Below are 23,382 nucleotides of genomic sequence, written 5' to 3'. Positions count from 1 at the left end.
TACTACTAACTCAGGACGCTAACCATAAGTTCAGATTCATTGCTGTCTTGGGCTCTATTACTCCTTCAGGTCTAGAACATCTTATAGAATTCAGGAAAGTACTATACGCATGATTTACTGTTTTATTAGAGCAAAACTGGTACAAAGTATTGCACAGGATGCATTCTAGGAAGATTTCCCAAATGAAGCTTCCAGGTCTCAAATTAGGACATGCTGTCCTTCTCCATATAATGATGTCTTTTCACCAGCCAGGAAGCTCAAGGAACTTTATTTAGTGTACAGAATTTTTATTAGACCCTCGCTACATAGGCACTATTGATTAAATCAACCTTCTCCCCTGAGGTCAGTTAATATCATATGTGAGTCTTTGGGACCTACCCAGTCAAGACCTGAGTCACCTAATTAGCATAAGCATTCAGATGTGGTATGGAGGCCTCATTTAAGATACTTTAATCACTGGGGAAATTCTAAGATATTTCTTAGAAGTTATCTCTCAGAAATCAAGGACAAAACAAATTCTTCAGGTAAATTGGTATAAACCACACAATAGGAAAGAGTATCTTCTGAAATATCAGTTTAAAGTCGTTGGTTATACATTTTAAGAAAAATATTAGGGCTTAAAAGACAAAATAGTTTACTTTGTAAAATTATTTTGTAAAATTATTTTTAGACTTCTCTCCAGAATTATAAAATGGAAAGAATATAGATTTTTAATTGAAATATATTGTGTTTCAAAATCACTAAAGTGGACCCGCTTCCATTACTTGCTGCTGAGGCTGAGGTCCTCTGAGAATGGTGAAGGATCCCAAGACGTCTGGGTGAAAATTTGCTCTAAAAGCCATTAACTGGATAGTTTTAGGGGAGGTCATAGCTTGAAACCAAAACGCTGTTGCTAACTTCCTGAAATCTTGGAATGAGATCCTCATCTCCAGGTTGACTGCTGTACCTGAGGAACCACCAGATATAGACTGGGCTTACTATAAGGTCAGTGTGGCCAAGACTGGCTTAGTGGAAGACTTTGAGAAGAAATTTAAAACCCTGAAGTTTCCTGTGCCAGAGGATAAGTTTACTGCCCTGGTGGACGCTGAAGAAAAAGAAGATATGGAGAGTTGTGCTGAGCTTGTGTCTGTTTCAAAGACTAGGGTTGGGAATACAGAAAACAACGAGAGAAGATGAGGAATATTATTCCATAGAACTAGATGACCATTGATAACTTCAGAGAAGTCTTCCTTGAAACCAAATTAGATAAGACCAAGTATCCCTATTGGACTCACCAGTCAATTGAAAATTTATAAAACTGAGCCTGAGAGGACGCTCTCACCCTGGTATGACAAACTCTGAATATTAAAACTGTGAATAATTAAATAATGAAAAAAGGTGGCTAAAGCAAAAACTAACTTTATAGAACTAGAAAAGTTACATAACCTGCACTACTAATTTTTCCAGTTGTAGAAAGGACAGATTATTAATTATTTTAAAGTATTTTTAAATAAGTATTAAGTAAAATGTTAAATAAATAACATTCTTATCAATGGGAAAAAACTGAAGTTGTCAAAACTTTATTTTCCTTGGATTAACCATCAACACTCATGGAAGTTGCAACCAAGAAATCAAACACTGTGTTTTATTAGGCAAATCTGCTTCACAAGACCTTTTTAAAGTATTGAAGAGCAAAGTTGTCATCTTGAGGACTAAGGTACACCAGACCCAAGCCATGATATTTTCAATAACCTCACATGCATGTGAAAGTTGAACAGTGAATAAAGAAGACTGTAGAAGAATGGATGCATTTGAGTTATGATGTTGGAGGAGAATATTGAAAGTATCATGGGCTGCCAAAAAAACAAACAGATTTGTGTTGGAAGAAGTACAGCTAGAGTGTTCCTTGGAGGCCAGGATGGACAAACTTAGTTTCTCATACGTTGGACATATTGTCAGGAGGGACTAGTCACTGGAAAGGGATATCATTTTTTGGTACGTTCAGGACCAGAGAAAAAGAGGAAGACTTTCAAAGAGATTGACTGGCAAAGTGACAGTATCAATGGGCTCAAGAATGGCAACAATTGTGACGCTGGGCCAGGATGGGGCATTGTTTCATTCTGTTGTGCATAGGGGTCACTATGAGTTGGTACTGACTCAATGGCACCCAACAACAACAACAACAAAATGATAAATATCAAGCACTAAAAAATTCCAGCCAAAATGATGTATGAAATCATCCCTTACCTTCACCACTTCCATACTTCAAATATATAAACACTGACATTGAGGTGACTCCCATATAATAATTATTAGTAAAATACTTAATATGTGTAAGTATTTATGTATTTGATATTCCATGAGAGTAAAGTTTTGCTAAAGGTAATACAGAAACAGCTACAATCATACATTGACAGAGAACTTCCAGAGGTTCGTGTCAGATTCAGAAAAGATGTGGAATTATGGATATCATTGCAGATGTCTGATGGATATTGGCTGAAAGCAGAGAATATCAGAAAGATGTTTACCTGTGCTTTATTGACTATACAAAGCCTTTCAATTGTGTGGATCATGGAAAGCTATGGATAACATCGTGAAGTATGAGTGTTCCTGAACACTTAAATGTACTTATGAAGAATCTGTACCGGGACCAAGAAGCAGTTGTTTGAACAGAACATGGGAACACTGAATGGTTTAAAATTAAAAGAGGTGCACGACATGGTTGTATTCTTTCACCATACTTATTCAACCTATATGTTGAGCAAATAATACGATAATCTGGGTTCTATGAAGAAAAATGTGGCATCAGGATTGGAGGAAGACTCATTAACAACCTGTGATATGCAGATGATACAACCTTGCTTGCTGAAAGTGAAGTGGACTTAAAACATTTACTGATGAAGATCAAAGAGCACAGCCTTCAGTATGGATTTTGTATCAATGTAAAGAAGACAAAAATCCTTACCACTGGACCAATAAACAACATTCTTATCAATGGAGAAAAGATTGAAGTTGTCAAGGACTTCATTCTTCTTGGATCAACTCTCAACACTCACGGAAGCAGTAGTCAAGAAATCAAATGACGTATTGCATTAGGCAAATCTGCTGCACACAAGCTTTTTAAAGTGTTGAAGAGTAAAGAAGTCAGCTTGAGGACTAAGGTGAGCCTGACCCATGCCATGGTATTTTCTATAACCTCATATGTATGTGAAAATTGGACAGTGAGTAAGGAAGACCGTAGAAGAATTGATGCTTTTAAGTTGTGGTGTTGGAGGAGATTATTGAAAGTGCCATGGACTGCCAAAAGAACCAATAGATCCATTTTGGAAGACATGCAGCCAGAATGGTCCCTGGAGGCCAAGATGGCCAAACTTCATGTCTCATACTTCAGACATATTATCATGAGGGACCAATCACTGGAGAAGGATATCATGTTTGGTAAGGTGGAGAGTCAGAGAAAAAGAAGACGACCACCACGAGATGGATTGGCTAAGTGGCAGCATCGATGGACTCAAGCGTGGCAACAGTAGTAAGGTTAGCCCAGGATCAGGCAGTGTTTCATTCTGCTGTGCATAAGGTCACTATAGGTCAGTACTGACTCGATGGCACCTAACAACAACAAAGTATTTATGTGGCCAATACCAGTATGCCTCATTGACAACCTGCTGTATGCAGATGATGCAACTTTGCTTACTGAAAGTCCAGAGGACTTGAAATATTTAATGATGGAGATCAAAGATCACTGCCTTCAGTTTGGACTGCATCTCAATGTAAAAAAAAAAAACAAAAATCCTCTGAATTGTACCAATTAACAGCATCCATATACATGGAGAATAGATTGATGTTACTAAAGACTTTATTTGCTTGAAACAACCATCAACACTCATGGAAGCAGCAGTCAAGAAGTCAAAGGTCATATAACACTAGGCAAATATCCTGCACAAGACCACTTGAGAGTATTGAAGAACAGAGATGACAGTTTGAGGACTAAGTTGCCCCTGATTCAAGCCATGGTATTTTTAACAACCTCATATGCATGCAAATGTTGGACAGCGAATAAGGAAGACAATACAAGAATCGATGCATTTGAGTAAGGGTGTTGGAGAAAATATTGAAATACCATGGACTGCCAAAAGAACAAGCCAATCTATGTTGGAAGAAGTACAGCCAGAGTACTCCTTGGAATCCAGGATGGCCATACTTTGTCTCTCATACTTCAGACATATTATCATGAGGGACCAGTCACAGGAGAAGAATATCATGTTTGGTAATGTGGAATGTCAGAGAAAAAGAGGAAAATCCCCAATGATATTGTTTGGCACAGTAGCAGCAGCGATGGGTTCAGGTCTAACAATGATTGTGAGGTTGGCCCAGGACTGGGAAGCATTTTATTCTGCTGTGCACAGGGTCACTATGATTTGGTACCGACTCGATGGCCCATAACAACAACAACAAGTATTTATGTGTATGTTGTTAAGTGCTGTCAAGTCAGTTCCAACACACAGAGACTCTGTATAGAGTTTTTGAAGAGAAGCTAGTAGGCTTTAACTTCTGACCTTGTGGTTCACAGTCTAGTGCTATCCTACAGCACCACACCAAGAGTCAAAATGGGTCAGATTATTACTTATTTAAAGGTGTTTTAAAATAAATTTTAAATAGAATAAGAAATATATAACACTAAAACTTTCCATGCAAAATGACGTGCAAAATCATACATTACTTTCATCACTATCACACTTTAAATATGTAAACATCAAGCCAAATTCACTGTCATTGAGTTTACTTCCATATAGCAAGTGTTAGTAAAATATTTTAGTATACATAAGTATTTATAAAAGTCACTGGAGAAGGATGTCATGCTGGGTGAGGTGGAGGGTCAGAGAAAAAGAGGAAGACTCTCAGTGAGATGGATTGGCCAGGTGGCATCATTTGATGGACTCAAGTGTGGCAGCGGTAGTGAGGTTGGCCCAGGATCAGACATTGTTTCATTCTGCTGTGCATGGGGTCTCTATGAGTCGGTTTCAACTTGATGGCACCTGACAACAACATATACACAAATATACAAGCAGGCTTCAAAAAGTTCATGGAAAATGCCAAAATCTCTTTTTTTTAATTGTTATTGTTAATCAAGTAAAAGTTTACAGGGCATATCATCAGTTTTACATTCAACAAATCATATACCTTGCTTCATTACAATGATTACAATCCCCTCCATGTACCATCAGATAACAGTATTTCACTCTATTCACTTTAACTTTTTTTGTTGTTGTTAAATACACAGGCATATATAATAATTTACACCACCAAAGGGAACATTTCTCTTAACTCTATTTTCCATAAACTTTTGTTTAAGCCTCCTTATAAATATGTATAAGGAGTTCTGGTAGCGTAGTGGTTACGAATCGGGCTGTGAACCACAAAGTCCGCAGTTCGAAACTACCAGCTACTCCGCGGGAGAAAGATGAGGCTTTTTGATCCCGTAAAGATTTATAGCCTTGGAAACCCTGTTCAGGGTTGCTATGGGTTGGAACCGACTCGATGGCACTTAACAACAACAACAACAATAAATATGTATGTATGTACACACATATAGAAAAAACAAAAACAACAAGAAAGTGATACATACCTTTCCAAAAAGGAAAAAAGCTTAGTCTGGAATTCTGGAGTTATTTGCTCCTGAGTGTACAAACAGCGGTTGATGGCATCCAGAATTTCAACTGAAGTCTGTTTATGAATATCAAATGAATTCTATTTGTATTCAGTTGACTAATTAAATGTGTGATTAATGAGTTTCTCCATTCCTAAATTAAGCTGTAGCAACCACTGTAGTCATTAATGAGGTGCTTGCATACTGTAATAGGAGAGAGGGTTAAGAGTTGTACTAACTTCAACCGGGCCAAACATACTCTTATTCAGGTACTTAATCTAATATGCTTATTAAAGGTTGGATCTCCAAACTTAGGTCTAAACTGGGAAACCAGAAAAATGTACTGCCTTCCAATTGATTCTGACTCACTCTATATGGGACTTCCCAGACTATTAATCATTTTGGGAGTATATAACTTTAGCTTTCTCCATGGGTAAGCTGGTGGAGCCTAACCCACGTACCATTAAGGGTCTTTAAACTGGGAAGACATTCATAAAATTTCCAAACATCCTAGGCAAAATTGAAATTCAGAGAGGGAAAATGAGAGAAAACTTACCAAGGTAGGAAAACTGAGAACAAATTTATCAAGGTATTCTGACAAACAAAATGCACACATGGTAAGCTAAAAAAAAAAAGGTGAAAAGAAAAATACAAGTCTACTAAGGTAAATGTCTGAAAATAGACACAAATCAATCTGAAAATAAATTTACAATAAGAATATTGAAAATCCACCAAAGAAAAAGCTCAACCCCAGACAGTCACTGTTGAATTCTACCCCCATATTTAAAGAAATAATTATAATTATTAATACATAAGCACATTTTATTCTAAAAATAAAAAAGGAGGGGACACTCCCAACACATTCTGTGGGGTCATTATTACCCTAATGCAAAAACCATGCAAAACATCAAAAGTAAAAAAAGTTGAAGGTCAATAGTTCTTATAGCTATAAGAAAAAAGTATTTTACAAAATACTAGTAAAACGAATTCAGCAACATATAAAATTAATTATATACTATGGACAAGTGAGATTTATTCCAGGAATGCAAGTTTAACTTAAAATGGGAAAACTGACTAAAGTAGTATAGCAAATCCATAAAATAGACAAAAAGGTATACATATAGAACATTATATAATAATACCATATCTATTTGCAGATGACATAGCCTTGTTTAAGAAGCCCTTGTGGCAAATGGTTAGTTCAGTTGATAAGCAAAATTTTGATGGTTTGAATCCACCCAACCATTCACTTCTGTAAAGATTAAATGAAAACCAAAAATTACACCCACTGCCATAGTATTGATTCCACTCATAATGACTCTATCAGACAAAGCAGAATGGCCCCATAGGGTATCCGAGTCTGCAAGCCTTTACAGAAACTAACTGCTTCATCTTTCTCTTGTAAAGCGGCCAGTGGGTAGAGACTGTCATCTTTTCAGTTTGCAGCCCAACATTTAATTCTCTGCAACACCATAGTTCCTTTCTGTAAAATTTAAAGCCAACGAAACTCTGAGTCAGTTCTACTATATCACAAGCAACCTCAATTAATCAGAATTGACTCAATGATGTCCAACAATGGTAACAATGACCTGGATAGAAAAGTTCCTAAGGAAATAAATAATAAATAAACTATTAGAATTCATAAAATGAGTTCAGCAAATTTGTAGGGTATAAGATTGAGGTATGACAACCATTTGTATTTTTATACACAAGAGTAAATTATTAAAAAATTAATGTAAGAAGCCAATTGAATTTATGTTGTTGTTAGGCACCACTGAGTTGGTACTGACTTCTAGTGATCTTGAACACTGCCAGGTTCTGTGCCAATCACGCAATCATTGATATGCATGAGGTCACTGCTATTGCCGCTGTGCCAAAAAATCTCCTTGGGGGTCTTCCTCTTTATAACTGATACTCCACTTTACTAAGCATTATGTCCTTCGACAGGAAGTGGGCCCTGCTGATAACATGATTGAAGTCTGAGAGATGAAATCTGGCCATCCCGACTTCCAAGGAGCATTCTCGTTATACTTCTTCCCAAACAGATGTGTTTGTTTTTTGGAAGTCCATGGTACTTTCAATATTCTCCTCTAAATATCATAATTCAAGTGTATCAATTGTTCTATGGTGTTCATTATTCATTTTCTAACGTTCACATGCAGATTTTGAAAATACCATGGTTTATGTCAGACACACTTTAGTCCTCAAATTTACATCTTTGCTTTTGAACACACTTTAAAGAGGTTTTGTGCAGTAGATTTGCCCAATGTAATACAGTTTTTGATTTCTTGACTGCTGTTTCCATGAGTGTTGATGATTGATCAAAGCAAAATGAAATCTTTATCAACTTCAATCTTTTCTCCATTTACTTTGATGTTACTTATTTGTCCAGTAGTGAGGATTTTTATTTTATTTTGTTTAGATTGAGGTGCAACCCATACAGAAGGATATAGTATTTAATCTTCATCAGTAACTATTTTAAGTCTTATTTGCTTACAGCAATCAAGGTTGTATTATCTGCATATCACAGGTTGTTAATGAGTCTTCTTCCAATTCTGATGCCACATTCTTCTTACAATCCAGCTTCTCAGTAAACAGCATAACCCTGGCATACATTTTTCCTAGTTTTAAACCATTCAGTTTTCCCTTGTACTGTTCAAATGGCTGCATCTTGGTTTGTGTATAGATTTCTACTGAGCACAATTACATGTTCCAGAATACCAATTCTACACATTGTTGTCCAGAGCTTGTTATGATCCATACAATTGAAAGCCTTTTTATAGTCAATAAATCACAGTTAAGCATCTTTCTGGCACTCTCTGCTTTTAGCCAAGATACATCTGACATCAGCAATGATATCCCTTGTTCCACGTCCCCATCTGAGTCCTTCTGGAACTTCTGGTGGTTTCCTGTTAATGCACTGTTACAGCCATTTTTCAATTGTCTTTAGCAAAATTTACTTGCATGTGACATTAATGTCTGATGATTTTTGCATTCCATTTGCGTCAATTCTATTTGGAATGGACACAGTCTTCCAATCAGTTCACCAGATAGCTGTCTTCCACATTTCTTGTCATAAATGAGTGAGTGCTTCTTGGCATAAATGAGTGTTTCATTAGTTTGTTGAAATATTTCAATTTGTAATCCATCAAATCCTGGAATCTTGTTCTTTGGTAATGCCTTCAGCATACCTTGTGCTTTTTCCTTCAGTACTTTTTCACTCTGAAATGATTGAAAGTCGATCAATTCTTTTTGGTATACTGACTGTTTATTCCTTTCATCTTCTTTTGATAATTTATTAATCACGAAGTATTTTGTTCATGGAATCCTTCAATATTTCAAGTCAAGACTTTTTTTTTCTTCTTCAGTTCTTTCAGCTTGTGGAATGCTGAGCATGTTCTTACCTTTTGGTTTTCTAACTCTAGGTCTTTGCACATTTTGTTATTATATTTAACTTCGCCTATTTGACCTGCCCTTTGAATTTTTCTTGTCAGTTCTTTTATCTCCTCATTTCTTCTTTTAGCTTTAACTTGTCTGTGCTGGAGATCAAGGTTTAAAGTCTCTTCTGAAGTCAACTTTGGACTTTTCTTTCTATCTTTTCTTCTTAATCTTAATGACTTTTCTTTCTCTGTGTGGTATTCTTGATCTCATGCCACAGCTCTTCTAGGCTCAAGGCTTTAGTGCCTAAATCATCAAATCTGTTCTTAAGATGATCCCTAAATTCACTTGGGCTATGTTCAGGGTCATATCTTAGCTCTTATGGACTAGTTTTAATTTTCTTCAGTTCAGTGTCATATCTTAGGTCTTATGGACTGGTTTTAATTTTCTTCAGTCTTAGCCTGAATTTGCATATGAGCAATAGATTGTTCCACAGTCTTCCCCTGGCCTTGCTTTGACTGATGGCATGGAGTTTTCCATGGTCTGTTTCCACAGTTGTAGTAAATTTGATTTCTGTGCATTCCATCTGGCAAGGTACAGGTATATACTCATCTTTTATGCTGTTTAAAAAAATGTATTTGCAGTGAAGAAGTCTACTATGCAATCTCCAACTTCTTTTCTATCACAAAGACCATGTTTTCCAACAACTGATCCTTCCTCTTGGTTTCAAACCTTTTCATGCCAATGTTTAGTAACTTATCAATACATCTCTATAGCATGTTTGATAAATTTCAGACTGAAGACGTTGGTAGAATACTTCAATTTTATCATTACTTGCTTTAGTTGTGGTGCATAAATTTGAATAATCATGGTTTTAACTGTCCTTCCTTATAGCTGTATGGATACTATTCTTTTACAGACAGCATTATACTTTAAGATAGATTTTTAAAAGTTCATTTTAATGATGAATGTGATGCCATCCCTCTTCAATTTGCCATTACTGGCATAGTTAACCATGTGACTGTCAGATTCAAAATAGCCAATGGCAGTCCACTTCAGCTCACTAATGTTAGAATGCAAATATTTATGTATTTCATTTCATTTTTGTAATGTTCCAATTTTCCTAAATTCATACTTCCTACATTCCATGTTCTAATCATTAATGGATGTTTACAACTCTTTCTCCTCATTTTGAGTTGTGCCCCACCAGCAAATGAATATTCTGAAAACTTACTCCAATTGCCTCATCAAGGTCAACTCTACTTTGAGGAACCAGGTTTTTCCGAGTCATAATTTGTGTGCCTTCCAAACAGAGGGTCTCACCTTCCAGCACTATATCTCACAATATTCTGGTGCTCTTCATCATGTTTCAATATTCAGCATTCTGGTGCTATCTAACATTTTTACACTGCTATTTATAAGGTTTTCAGTGGCTAAATATTTGTAAGTACTCTGTCTTTCCTTCCTAAAAAAAGCTCAGCTAAGAGCTGTTCACTACCAGTGACCCTGCTGTTATTTAAAATACCAGTTGCATAGCTTCCAAAATCACAACACACAAGCCACCACAGTATGAAAAACTAACAAATGAGTGACGCAATTTCATTTATAATAGCACCAAATGTAATGAAAGATTTTGGAATAAATTAAACGTTGTTGTTCAGTGCTGCCGAGTCTGTTCTGACTCATAGCGACCCTATATAGGGGTTCCAAGGAGTAGCTGGTGAATTTGAAATACCAAACTTGCAGTTTGCGTCATCTCACAACACCACACCAGGACTCCCAAGTAAATGAAAGAAACACAGAAAATAAACTCAGGAAAGTAGTGCATATTGTTGAAATATTTAAAGACCTGAGTCATGGGAAGACATTGTATTTCCAGGAATCCAAAGAAATCATTGTTAAAATGTAAATGTTTCCCACATTGTTCTACAGATTTAAATTAATCTCTATCAAAATCCCAGCCAACTTCACCATAGAAGAAATTGACAAGTTTATACTAAAATTTACATTGAAATACAAGAGACTGAGAATAGTGGAATGAATATTCAAAAAGAAGTTCAAAGAGTTAATGAATTTTTACTTCTTAATTTTAAAGTATATTTTAAAGTAATTGTTATAGAACTACAACAATCAAAATGCTTTTGTGCTTGTATTTGTCTAGACATAAAGTCCATGGGACAGAATTGATGGTCCAAAAAAAAAAAACCCTTACATTTATAGTCAATTAGTTTTGAACATGGTGCAAGAGAATTCAATGGGGCATGATTAGACTTTTCAATAAATGATACTAGGACAACTTATTTATGCAAAATAAATGCAGTTAGGTTCCTTTGTTATACAAAAAAATTAATTGAAAGGGTGATATAGTTATAATTACAAAACTCTTAGAAGAAAGTAGAGAAATAAATGTTTGTGAACTTGAATTATACAAACAAAATCTTCTTAGATATAATACCACAGCACAAATAAACAAATAAGTAAATTTGACTTAATCAAAATTCAGCACTTTTGATCTATAAAAGGTATCATCAAGAAAGTGAAAAGGCAATCATGATCCATCTGGCACATGAGACTACCAGAAAAGTGACTGCTAACTGAATGGTCTGCAGTTCAAACCCATCATCCAGTACTACAGAAGAAAAAGAAAGTTAATGTAAAAATTAACTTTCATAAAGAAATCAGCCTAGGGCTTCGATTATGCCATGTACGCTCTGGTCTATAGGGCCACTCTTGTTGTTAAGTGCCATCGAGTCAGTTTAGACACATAGCAACCCTGTATAGGGTATCCAAGAAACAGTTGCTGAGATTCAACTGCTGACATTTCGGTGGAAACAACTCAATAACAACGACGTTGGAGTTATTAGTTTAGTCCTGGTTTTATGTTGTGAAAAAAATAGTCCAAATTTTCTACCTCTTATTTTTCTACCCAGGTTTGCATACGAGTCTGTGGGGAGGGTGTGGTAAGAAATTGGTAGAGATGTAGTCAGACACTTCCAACCAGGCTCAGCTGAAATATATAACTTGGGAGTAATGGTTTATATAATAACAGCAAGTTTGTTGTAAGATGAGAGGTAAGAAATATTGGAATTGGCTGCAAAATACAAAGAATATTTAGAAGTAGAAAGTACAATCATAGAGAGGCAAGAGAACGTATCTGTCACAATTGAATTTCAAAGAGTAAGGGAGTAACTACAAATCTGAGTATATGAATTTAACATTAAAGAAATCCAAAATTTTGAGAGCACACAATGACAGTAAGTGACTATGGTCCCAGAGGAAAATGTTCCAGACCTTGAATCTTAGTAATTGTAATCCTATAAATATCTAGTATATGAATTTACTGCAATCCACAGAAAATGACTCATTCTGTAGTCTCTGGATCATAAAAGGGATAGAATTGACTTTGAAGTGGTGAATCTTGTTGTAAATTGAATTCTTCTGATCAAGTAGGTTTAGGTCTTTTAGAATTCACATTGTGTCTTATTGCAAGCCCTCAAAAATGCTGAAACCTGGGTGATCATTGTAACCTCAGGAAAAAATTGTGCGTTGGCTGAAATTGCAGATTTAGCAATTTCCCTCATTGCTCTATAATCACAGACACATTATATTGAAATATGTAGCAGATACCAGACTATTCCGTTTTTCTTTTCAGCTCTCCAATCAGGTTGGAATTTTGGAAAACATCAGTCCTTCAGGAGGGCTCTTCAAGAACTCATTCTTTTCTGAAGATGCATCTGTAGATGATGTACATTCAGTGTATCCTTGAGATAAATATAATAGGAAATGCAGTGGAAAAGAAAAAGTGATATAAAAAAGACAGCAAGTATAGACTATTTAAGAAATCTCTTTCAGTTTTAAAGGATTATGGAATCAGATTTAGTTTCTTTTTCCATTGATGTATCAAACCCAAAATATTCTGAAATGTATATTTACATTTCAAATTAGTGTCAACAGTAAAAACACTGTACAAAATGATTGCATTAATTTTATGTCTTGTATACTTTATCTGTGAAGTCCTGGTGTAGTGCTGCAGGATCATGTGCTGGACCACAAGGTCAGTTTGAGCCACAAGGTCGGCAAATCAAACCCACCAGCTGCTCCTTGGAAACCTTACATGGGTCATAATGATCCGGATTAACTCAATGGCAGTTAACAACAACTCCACTCTAGTTGTATATTTTTATCAGTTAACTTTTTCTATAAAATAAACCATCTCAAATCTAAGTAACTTAAAAATGCATCCTATATGGCTTCCCATGAATAGGTGGGTTGACTAAAGCATAGATGCTCTAGGATAGGCATGACTGAGCACTTAAGCAGAGACAGTGTTTCTTCATGTGCTTCTAATTAGTCTACTGAGAGAAACAGACTAATTCAGGTGTATCCTTCATAGCAGAAGTGTGAGAAATCAAGTAGAAGCACACAGACAAAAGTGGAAATACACAAGCTTACAAAAAACAAACCACTGCAGTATTTTATCAATTCCTACTTATAGCAACCTTATAAGACAGAATAGGACTATCCCATAGGATTTACAAGACTGTAGATCATTACGGAAACAGTCTCACTGATCTTTATGTTCACAGCCAGGTCCTTTTACCACTCAGCCACCAAGGCTTCTAGGAAATGACCAAACCTAAAACAAACCATGGTCACTACATGAACCAAACCAAAACCAAGTCCACTGCCAGTAATTCAATTCTGATGCATTGTGACCCTATAGTACAGAGCAAACGCCTCTATAGGATGTCTAAGATTAAATCTTTATAGAAGCAGACAGCTTCATCTTTCTCCCATGGAGTAGCTAATGGAATCTATAGACCTTGAAGTTAGTAGGCCAGTGCTTACCATAAGCACACAGGACTTCTTAAAATCACAGTTTTGAACTTGCACAATATCACATTCCTACTCATTCCATTGATCAAAGCAAGTCACAAAATCAAAGCAATCACTAAAACAAGCCTTAAATCAAAGAGTAAGGAAATATCTCAAAGTACGTGGGTACATGAAGGCATGGAATTAGTTCCAATAATATAATCTAGAATATTCTTATGTCTAAAAAGATTATTTGATTATCAAAACTGAACACTAATAATAAAAAAGTATCTTAACTAAGGAAATGAATTCTAATACTTGATACAACATGTCACAACTCAATTGAAAAAATTGGGTGAATTTGCCATACAGACAAGATGAATTCAAAGAATTTAAAATTAAAGAAGCAAACAAGGAAATGAACAAACGAAAAACAAGCCAGTAGCATAACCTCATGCTGCTTGTGACAAAAGAAATCTGTTACTCTATTTCGTGACATGGTCAAGTAGGAAATGTTTAACAGATGAGGCTGTCAGAGCAGTTGCACAGGAAAACCTAAACCTTTCACATCAAAGAGGAAAGCTATTTTGATAGGCAACTAAGAAGATAGGTTAGTCAGATTTGACATCAGTGAAGACAAAAGAGTTATGTACTTTCCAGAAAGCATGTAGGTGTGCTATTCTAAAAAGAAATAAAAAGGTACAAATATGTAGAAATTTCAGGCAGACAGATAACTGCTGGACTGTTGTTTGTTGTTAGGTGTTGTCAAATTGTTTTTTGTTTGTTTGTTATCACAGAAACCCAAAGCAAACAGAACACTCTTGCACTAACCTCACAATCATTATGCATGAGCCTTTTGCTGTTGCCACTGTGTCAACCCCTCTCATTTGGGGTCATCCTCTTTTTAGTGCACCCTCAACTTTACCAAGCATGATGTCTTTGTCCAGGCATTGGTCCCTCTTTATAACATACCCAAAGTATGAGAGATAAAGTCTCATCACCATGGTTTCTAAGTAGCATTCTGAACCAAGATTAAAACAAAGCACGGTCACTGCATGAACCAAACCAAACCCAAGTCCACTGCCAGTAATTCAATTCCAATGCATTGTGACCCTATAGTACAGAGAAAACTACTCTAAAGTGTGTCTAAGATTAAATCTTTACAGAAGCAGACATCTTCATCAGATTTGTATGTCCATGGTACTTTTAATATTGTTCTCCAATACCATAACTCAAATGCATCAATTTTTCTATGGTCTTCTTTATTCATTATCCAACTTTGACATTCATAAGAAGATATTGAAAATACCTTGGCTTGGGTCAGGGACATAATATCGTTAATAGCACATTCAAGCAAAAATTGTCTAAAGATAATCCAAAAACAGTTTCAACAGTTTATTGATAGGGAACTACCAGAAGTTAAAACTAGATTCATACAAGGATGTGTAACAAAGGAAATCATTGCTGACATTAAATGAATTTTGGTTTAAAGTAGAGAATACCATCAAGATGCTTATCTGTGCTTTATTAACTATGCAAAGACTTTGGACTGTATGTCTCTTCACAAGCTATGGATAACATTGCAAATAATAGATATTCCAGAACACTTTAATTGCTTATATAGAACCTGTACACAGATCAAGATGCAGTCTTTTGAACAGAACAAGGGGACTTTTAATGGATTAAAATCAAGGAAGGTATACGCCAAGATTGTATTCTTTTGCCATAATCATTCAGTTTGTATGTTGAGCAAATAATCCAAGAAGCTGGATTATATGAAGAAGAATGTAGCATCATTAACAACCTTGCATGCTGAGAGCAAAAAGGACTTAATATACTTATTTATGAAGATCAAAGACCACAGCATTCAGTATGAGCTGCATCTCAATTTAAAGTCCAAAACAAAAATCCTCACAACAGGACAAATAAAGAGCATCATTGATAAGTGGAAAAAGGATTGAAGTTGTCAGATATTTCATTTCACTTGGATCCACTATCAATACTCATGAAAGCAACAATAAAGATATCAAACAATGCATTGCATTTGGCAAATCTTCTGAACAATACCTCTTTACAGTGTTCAAGAGCAAAGATGTCAGTTTGAGGACTAAGGTGTGCCTGACCCATGTTATGATATTTGCAACGACCTCATATGCATATGAAAGTTCAACAATCACTATAAAAAACTGTAGAAAAATTGATGTATTTGAATTATGTTGTTGGAGAAGAATATTGAAAATACCAAGGACTCCCAGAATAGCAAACTAATCTGTGTTAGAAAAAAATATAGCCAAAATGTTCCTTAAAAACTAGGATGGTGAGTCTTCCTCTCTCATTTTTTGAACAAATTATCAGGAAGGACCAGTCCCTAGAGAAGGACGTCATGCTTGATTACGTGAAGGGTCAATAAAAAATAGGAAGACCCCAAGGAGATGAATTGGCATAGTTGCAGAAGCAATGGACTCATACATAATAATGATAGAGAAAATGACCCAAGACCAGGCAGTGTTTCATTCTATTGCACAAAGGGTGCTATGAATTGGAACGGACTCAACATCACCTAACAACAACAACTCTTAGGGCTCTAGTTCAAATATGCACAGATATATTTTTAGTAAAACATGTTTGACCATATCTCTGCACTCAATGGATGGCTTCAGACAAATTCTCTCAGTAATATGCTTGTCTTAGTCCCTTTAGAGTGCCTTCAAAAAATAGTCCAAACATGCAATAAAGATGTATTGAAAAATACTAGCTATTGAAATGCAAATGTTGAAAACGAAGAGGAAAGATCAGTAATTGGAAAATATGGCCTTGGTGATAGAAACTATGCTGGAGATCGCATGATAGAATTTTACAAGATTTCTTCATTGCAATTACTCTTTTTAAACAACATAAAAGATGACTATAGACATGGAACTCACCAGATGGAATACACAGAAATCAAATTGATTACATCTGTGGAAAGAGACATTGGAAAAGATGATGAAGAGCATGAGAATATTGTTAAATAAAGTGCCAGAAGATGAGTCCCTCAGGTTGGAAGAAACTCAAAAATATGACTCAGGAAGACCTGCCATCTCTAAGTAGATTCAACTGTAATGATGCAAAGGGAGCGAAGCTATTGGGACCTTCTTTTGCTGAAGGGACACAACTCAAAATGAAGAGAGACAGCTGTAAGCATCCATTAATAATCATCAGCCAAAACAAGGCCAGGGACACACTTTCAAAAAGACCAGAAATTGCTCAAAGCTAAGTTCAGGCTGAAGCTAAGAAAATTAAAACAAATTCACAAGAGCTAAAATATGACCTTAAATGTATCCCATATAAATTTGAGATAATCTGACATCTGATGTATCTTGACTGAAAGCAGAGGAAACCAGAAAGATGTTTACCTGAGCTTTCTTGACAATGTAAAGCTTTTGATTATATGACTCATGACAAACTATGGACAACATTGTGGAAAATAAGTATTCTGGAACACTTAATTGTGCTCATGAGGAACCTGTACAGAGAGCAAGAGGCAGTTGTTCAAACTGAACAAGGAAACACCAAATCGTTTACAATTAGCAAAGGTATACACCAGGGTTGTATTCTTCTACCATACTTATTCAAACTGTATGATGAGCACATAACCAAAGAAGCTGGATTATATGAAGAAAAATGTGGAGGAAGATTCATTAGCAACTTGAGATATGTAGATGACACAACCTTGCTTGCTGAAAGCAAAGGGGACTTAAATTAGTTACTGATGAAGATAAAAGACCACAGCCTTCGGTATGGGTTTCATCTCAACATGAATAAAACAAAAATCTTCACCACTAGACCTATCACCAAAATCCATATAAATGGAGTAAAATTTGAAGTTGTCAAAGACTTCATTTTGCCATATCAATCATCAACACTCATGGAAACACCAGTCAAGAAAACAATGTATTTCATTATGTAAATCTACTGCACAGGACTTCTTTTATGTGTTCAAGAGTAAAGACATATATTTGAAGACTAAGGTGTGCCTGATCCAAACCATGGTGTTTTCATTAACCTCATATGCATGTGATAGTTGAACAGTGAATAATGAAGACCTTAGAAGAATTAATGCATTTCAATTGGAGAAGAATATTAAAATTACCATGGACTGCCAAAAGAACAAACCAATCTGTGTTGGAAGAAGTAAAGTCATAATGGTCCTTGGAAGCCAGGAGGGCCAGATTTCATTTCTCATACTTCAGTCATATTATGAGGAGGGACAAGTCCCTGGTGAATTATATCATGTTTGGTAAAGTGAAGGTTCAGAGAAAAACCCAATGAGATGGGTTGGCACAGTGGCAGCAGCAATGGGCTCAAATGAAGCAATGATTGTGAGGTTGGCATAGGCCTGGGCCATGTTTTACTCTGTTGTGTATAATGTCAGTATGAGTCGATATCAACTCAACGATACCTAACAACAACAACAACCATACTTACTGCTTTTAGTATTCGAATGAATATTCATTGATTGTTTGATATATTACTGGCAATAAAGCAGGACCTAAAAGGTATAAAGATGAGCACAATAGGAATGATCTGTAGTCAAGCCAGTTTATTGACTAGTAGGCAAGGGTGACTAAAAAGCAGTTTCAGGAAACTATACTGAGGCAACTAAAAAAGCTAGCTTTTGAGGGAGAAGAAAGATAATGTAATATTTTACACATGCTTTACTCTCTCTGTAATGTCTTGATCTTCCTATTTATTCTTTAAGTTATTTTATGCACCAATATCCCTTTGTATTCTTGCTTACTATCCTATAGAAAAGTTTCATAGTCTCAGAGTTATAGATTTGCCAGGGTCTTTATAAAAGCACGTAGTCTAATTTTTTCTTTTAAATTGAAGAAGGATCATAAGAGTAAAGTGACTCACTTCAGGTTCCACTGATAATCAGTCACCAAACTGTCTTGTATGTTTGTCAAGTTTCTCTAATCTCTGTCACTTATTCTTTCTCTCTACTATCTGAGCACTGCATAGTATGATCTGGCTTTGGAATTCAATTGACACTTAACAATACTTCCCTTTATTGTTAGTTATCCATTATGTGTACATCTCTCAATTGTACTGAAGGCTTATTTCTTGAAAGAAAGATACCCTTTTTCTTCTTTAGAGAAACAGGGCTAATTTCTTACTATAATTTCCTATTATTTCCCAGTGCTTTTTCAGAAAACAGATTGATTTTGACTTCATTCCAAATTTAATCCACACTTGAGCAAAATATTTACTTTTCTCAACCCCAGCTTTCTCATTCATAAAACAGAAATTTTAAGACTTTATCTTAGAAGTTTTATATTTGTGTTTTCATTCTATTTTTATGAAAAGGTAATAAGATGTTACTTATTAAGTTTATAGTTCAGTGCTGGATATTCCTTGAATGTTAAATAATTGGTAAGAGAATCCATTGCCATCATTTAATCTTTGTTTTGTTTTGTGTTTTTTTTTTTTTTTTTTTTCTCTCTCTCTCATTCAGTTTCTTTAGAGTGTAATCTGGCTCCCATCTTATCGTGTAGTTAAAACCTGGTTTATTCTACTGCTTTATACTTATAATTGAAAGTAACTGTGCTTTCCTTACAACTCAAACAACCTTTTTCATGAACTTTTATTAATTCTTAGAATTTAATTTGTCTTTGCCAGCTTTATAGACTATGTTTTGAGCAATTCAAGGACAGAAAGTATAAACTATTCTTATCAGTATTACCTCAGTTTTTACCCAACATTTTATACTTAATAAGTACTAAATAAATATTTCCATAATAAGTTTTTTGTTGTTGTTAAGTACTGTTGAGTCTGTTCCAACTTATAGTGACCCTGTATATGGTTTCTGAGGAGCAACTGATAGTTTGAAGTCTGATGCAACGTTTGAAGTTCCATGCTGATCCTACAATGCCATACCAGAAATCCATTGCAAAATAACTAGCTGTTGTTGTTAAGTACCATTGAGTCAGTGCAGACCCATAGCGACCCTGTGTAGGGTTCCTGAGGAGCAGCTAGTAAGCTTGAACTGCCAACCTGGCAATCCATAGCATAAATCTACAGTGCCACACCAGGACTCCACACTACTGCTTAACACAAAATTATTATTAAAAAAAGATGCTGATGAATTGACTTTAAATACATTGATTGTTGTTTATTTTTATGTGCCATTCATTGATAGAAGAATTAATAATGAAGCTAGATTTTGCAGACATAAATTGTTAAATATCAAGCTTAATTTGGGGCTTGAAAAATAACAGTGATTAAGATGTAAAGGCATCTGCATTTGACTTTCTGCCTGCACTATCAGCAGAGCTACCGATGAGCAAAGAAAAAAGCAAATGTCCCATGTCTCTCTGGAACGAGCAGTGAAATGCTCATTCTTAAAAACTCATTGGAGTCATTGCAAAGATCAGGTCAGTAAAAGCTAGTTACAGTCTTTTCACTATTATATATTCTTCTTTACCATGGTAGAGAACCTCACTGCCTGTGGAAGTCTACTCAGAATTTTTATGCACATTAAATTGATCTCCCTCTGTGAGTACTAAGACTTTCTGCCTGTAAAGAAAATTCATAAATCACAAAATAAACCAAGAAAATACAAGAAAAAGAGAAAGAACCCTTCTTTTAATGTATTAAAACACCTTCTTATATTTCACCTCTGTGGTCTGTTTCTGTTTTGTGTTCATCTCTAGTTATAGGCCCAGGAGGATCTGGTTTTACAATTTTTGCTAAGGCCCTTTGTCAACCATTGAAGTTTAGCCCAGACATCAGCGTGATTTAAGTAGAGAATTAACTTGGGGAGCATATCTTCAGTTTATCTAAAGAATAAATAAGAGAACAAATGATTTTTAACTGTTGAAGGAAATACATGCAGTAAAGATATTTTTTGTACATCTTTTATACAAACTCTTTTTCTCTGTTTATCTTACTTCCATTTTTTGTTACATGACTTTCTCACAGCTTTTTATGACGGGCATATGTGTATATTTAAAATGTGCTAAAGCATACTTAAACACCCCAATGTGTTACATTGTGATATGCATTCAAAGCTTCATTAAAATAGCGACAACAAAAGGCTAACTCCTAAAAAGTCCAAAATTTAGAATGAGCTAAATCCTGTTGAATTAGTGTAATCTTCTGACAATAAGCAAGAAATATGCTAGGAAAATATTAATGCTTGCAAGATCCTTTCCTGTAAGCTGAATGTGCCTTCTCTTTTTTTCCATTGATTTATTTACAGGTGCTAAAAATGAAGGACACATTTCAAGGCATACAATTAACAATAGCACCCATGAGGAGGCTTTGTTTCAGAAAGCCTTTGTGGATTTAAGTCTAGGTCAAATTCTTCCCCTTGTGTGTATACATTGCATTTCCTCAGAAAGCAGTGACAGGCCTATTGTCAGGCTGACCTTGGCCTTCTTTTGTCTTTGTATTCTTCTCATTCAAACTGAGTCCATTCCCAATTGCTGAGATGAGATCTAGGCAGTGGCAGGGAACAGAATGGCAAGCCTGAGAGGAAGACCCTTTGTCTGTCTTTGTTAGGAAGATACGGGGAAGAAATTAACTTCCTCATTTGTAGCGTGCAAATGATAATGATGATTTACATTAGAGTGTTGTTTTGAAAAATAACTAGTAAGAGATTGAAAATGCATTGAGAGATTTTATTAATTAAGCAATAACAAATGTTACTTAAAAATTATTTTTTCTTGGTTGCAGGACAGTTGGGTTATTTCCCCCTTCTTTTTCTTCTCTTGGTTTTGCAAGATTCACTGCCAGCCAGGAAATGTTTGGCTCTTCCTTTTGTCATGAAATAGGGTACTTCATAGCAGGGGATAACTCATACTTATCATATATAGGAGGACTGACAATGCCAAGGACAAGCACTCCGAGCTCCATGGAGATTCAGAACTACAAAGGGCAGAGGAACCTACCTCCATGACTGACTGGAGATGACTTCTATCAGAGGGAGCAATCTACTCAGAGTATTGCATAGGCAAAATACTATACTTCTCATATATGGGGGTTATTAGAAGGAAGATCATAACACACACAATTTTACAGTCATTTACCATTTGTCAGATTTTAAGATGATGGGAAATATTGTCATTCTACTATAATTTCATTTACAAAAAAACCCAGCCCTAGCAAACAGCTGAGATTTGAAGGGTGTTTTATAGCTAGGGTCTAAACTCCCAAGAGGTGGAGGAGACATTATCCATTATGGAGTAATTTGGGGGAAAGCGACCCCACTTCTTTGGTTCACCATTTTGCTCTCTGCAAGAACAGCATGTTTTTTGTTCTCTTGGCATCCCTTTTGAAGACAGCATTTGATTTCAACTCATGGTTATCATATGTGTGTCAGAGTAGTACTCTGCTCCATAAAGTTTTCAATGACTGCTTTCTCAGAAGTAAATCTCCAGGTCTTTATCCTGAGGTACCTGTGGGTACACTCAAACTACCAACATTTCACTTAGCAGCTGAGTGTGTTTACTGTGGTGTCACCCAAAGATTCTGACCACTGATTACCAGTTTCTTCAATTTGCCTATTATTTCTTGTTTGATATCAACTTAGAGAATATTACTTCTAGGAACTCCCTCAAGTATACCTCCAGTCAACAGAGATTAACTCAGAAGGCTGCATAGACAACTCACCAACCTCAGAAGGCAGAGAGGTTGCTGATGGTTTAACTCTGTGGAACATTCCATCATTCTAATTTTTTTCCAGACAAATTCACATTGAGCACCAGTGACTTTCTCCTTGGGCTCCTTCAAATGATGATGTCTCAGTTTTAAGGGTTTGTACTTAAAAATTTTCAGACTAGCTTCCTGACATGTTTAACAAGTTTTGTGGGTCTAGATATTAGTATGAAATCCAGGACATCTGTGGATTTGGTTCCATAGAAATGTAGATATGACTCATTTAGATCAGAATAGAGAGGTGGGGCATGGGGAAGAAATTATGGAAAGAAAATATTTAGCATAAGAAATAAAACCAATTTTATTTAGGAAATAAATAAAAAATTTATTTCCTGAAAGGCAGAAAGACAGAATGGTGAGAACATATGTTGAAAAATCAGATCTGTGTTCAAGTTAGACACATCAATTTCATAGCTCTCTGAGCCTGAACCTCTTTAACTTAGTGGTATGATAACCGTATGCATCCCATGAAAATATGGTATAAAACAGTCATATTTATAAAGCATCAAACCCACTACAAATGCTCAAACAGTGTTCCTTTCTTCCTCCCACTGTCATATTCTTGTAATACTACATTTTTTTCATAATGTTTGCATATTGACATTTTTGTTTCCTTTTTCATAATCATCTTTTTTTAGTTGGCCTTAAATTTGGTTTTCAAAAAAATTTCTGGCAGTCTTTCTTCCTTCAAACAAACACATAATTAAGGAAAAATGCTTAGTGGCTTTTGTGTGATTATTAGTAAATATAAAATATTCACATGGGGATTAAGAAGGATTAGCGTGGGCCTAGCACTGATCCACACTTGATTACCCATTACACTTCCATGCCAAACATAAAGAGGAGCTAGGGAAATCCTTCTT

General features: G+C 35.6%; 1 pseudogene; it reads left to right on the top strand.

Moving 5' to 3' along the window:
- The first annotated feature begins 792 nt into the window (after nucleotides 1-792).
- On the top strand, nucleotides 793-1,295 carry LOC102817267 (annotated as a pseudogene).
- The last annotated feature ends 22,087 nt before the right edge of the window (nucleotides 1,296-23,382 follow it).

This window comes from Chrysochloris asiatica, unplaced genomic scaffold (assembly GCF_000296735.1).
Source record: "Chrysochloris asiatica unplaced genomic scaffold, ChrAsi1.0 scaffold00058, whole genome shotgun sequence".
NCBI lineage: Eukaryota > Metazoa > Chordata > Mammalia > Afrosoricida > Chrysochloridae > Chrysochloris > Chrysochloris asiatica.
The sequence above is the reverse complement of the archived record's forward strand: the minus strand, read 5'-3'. Positions and strand labels throughout refer to the sequence as shown.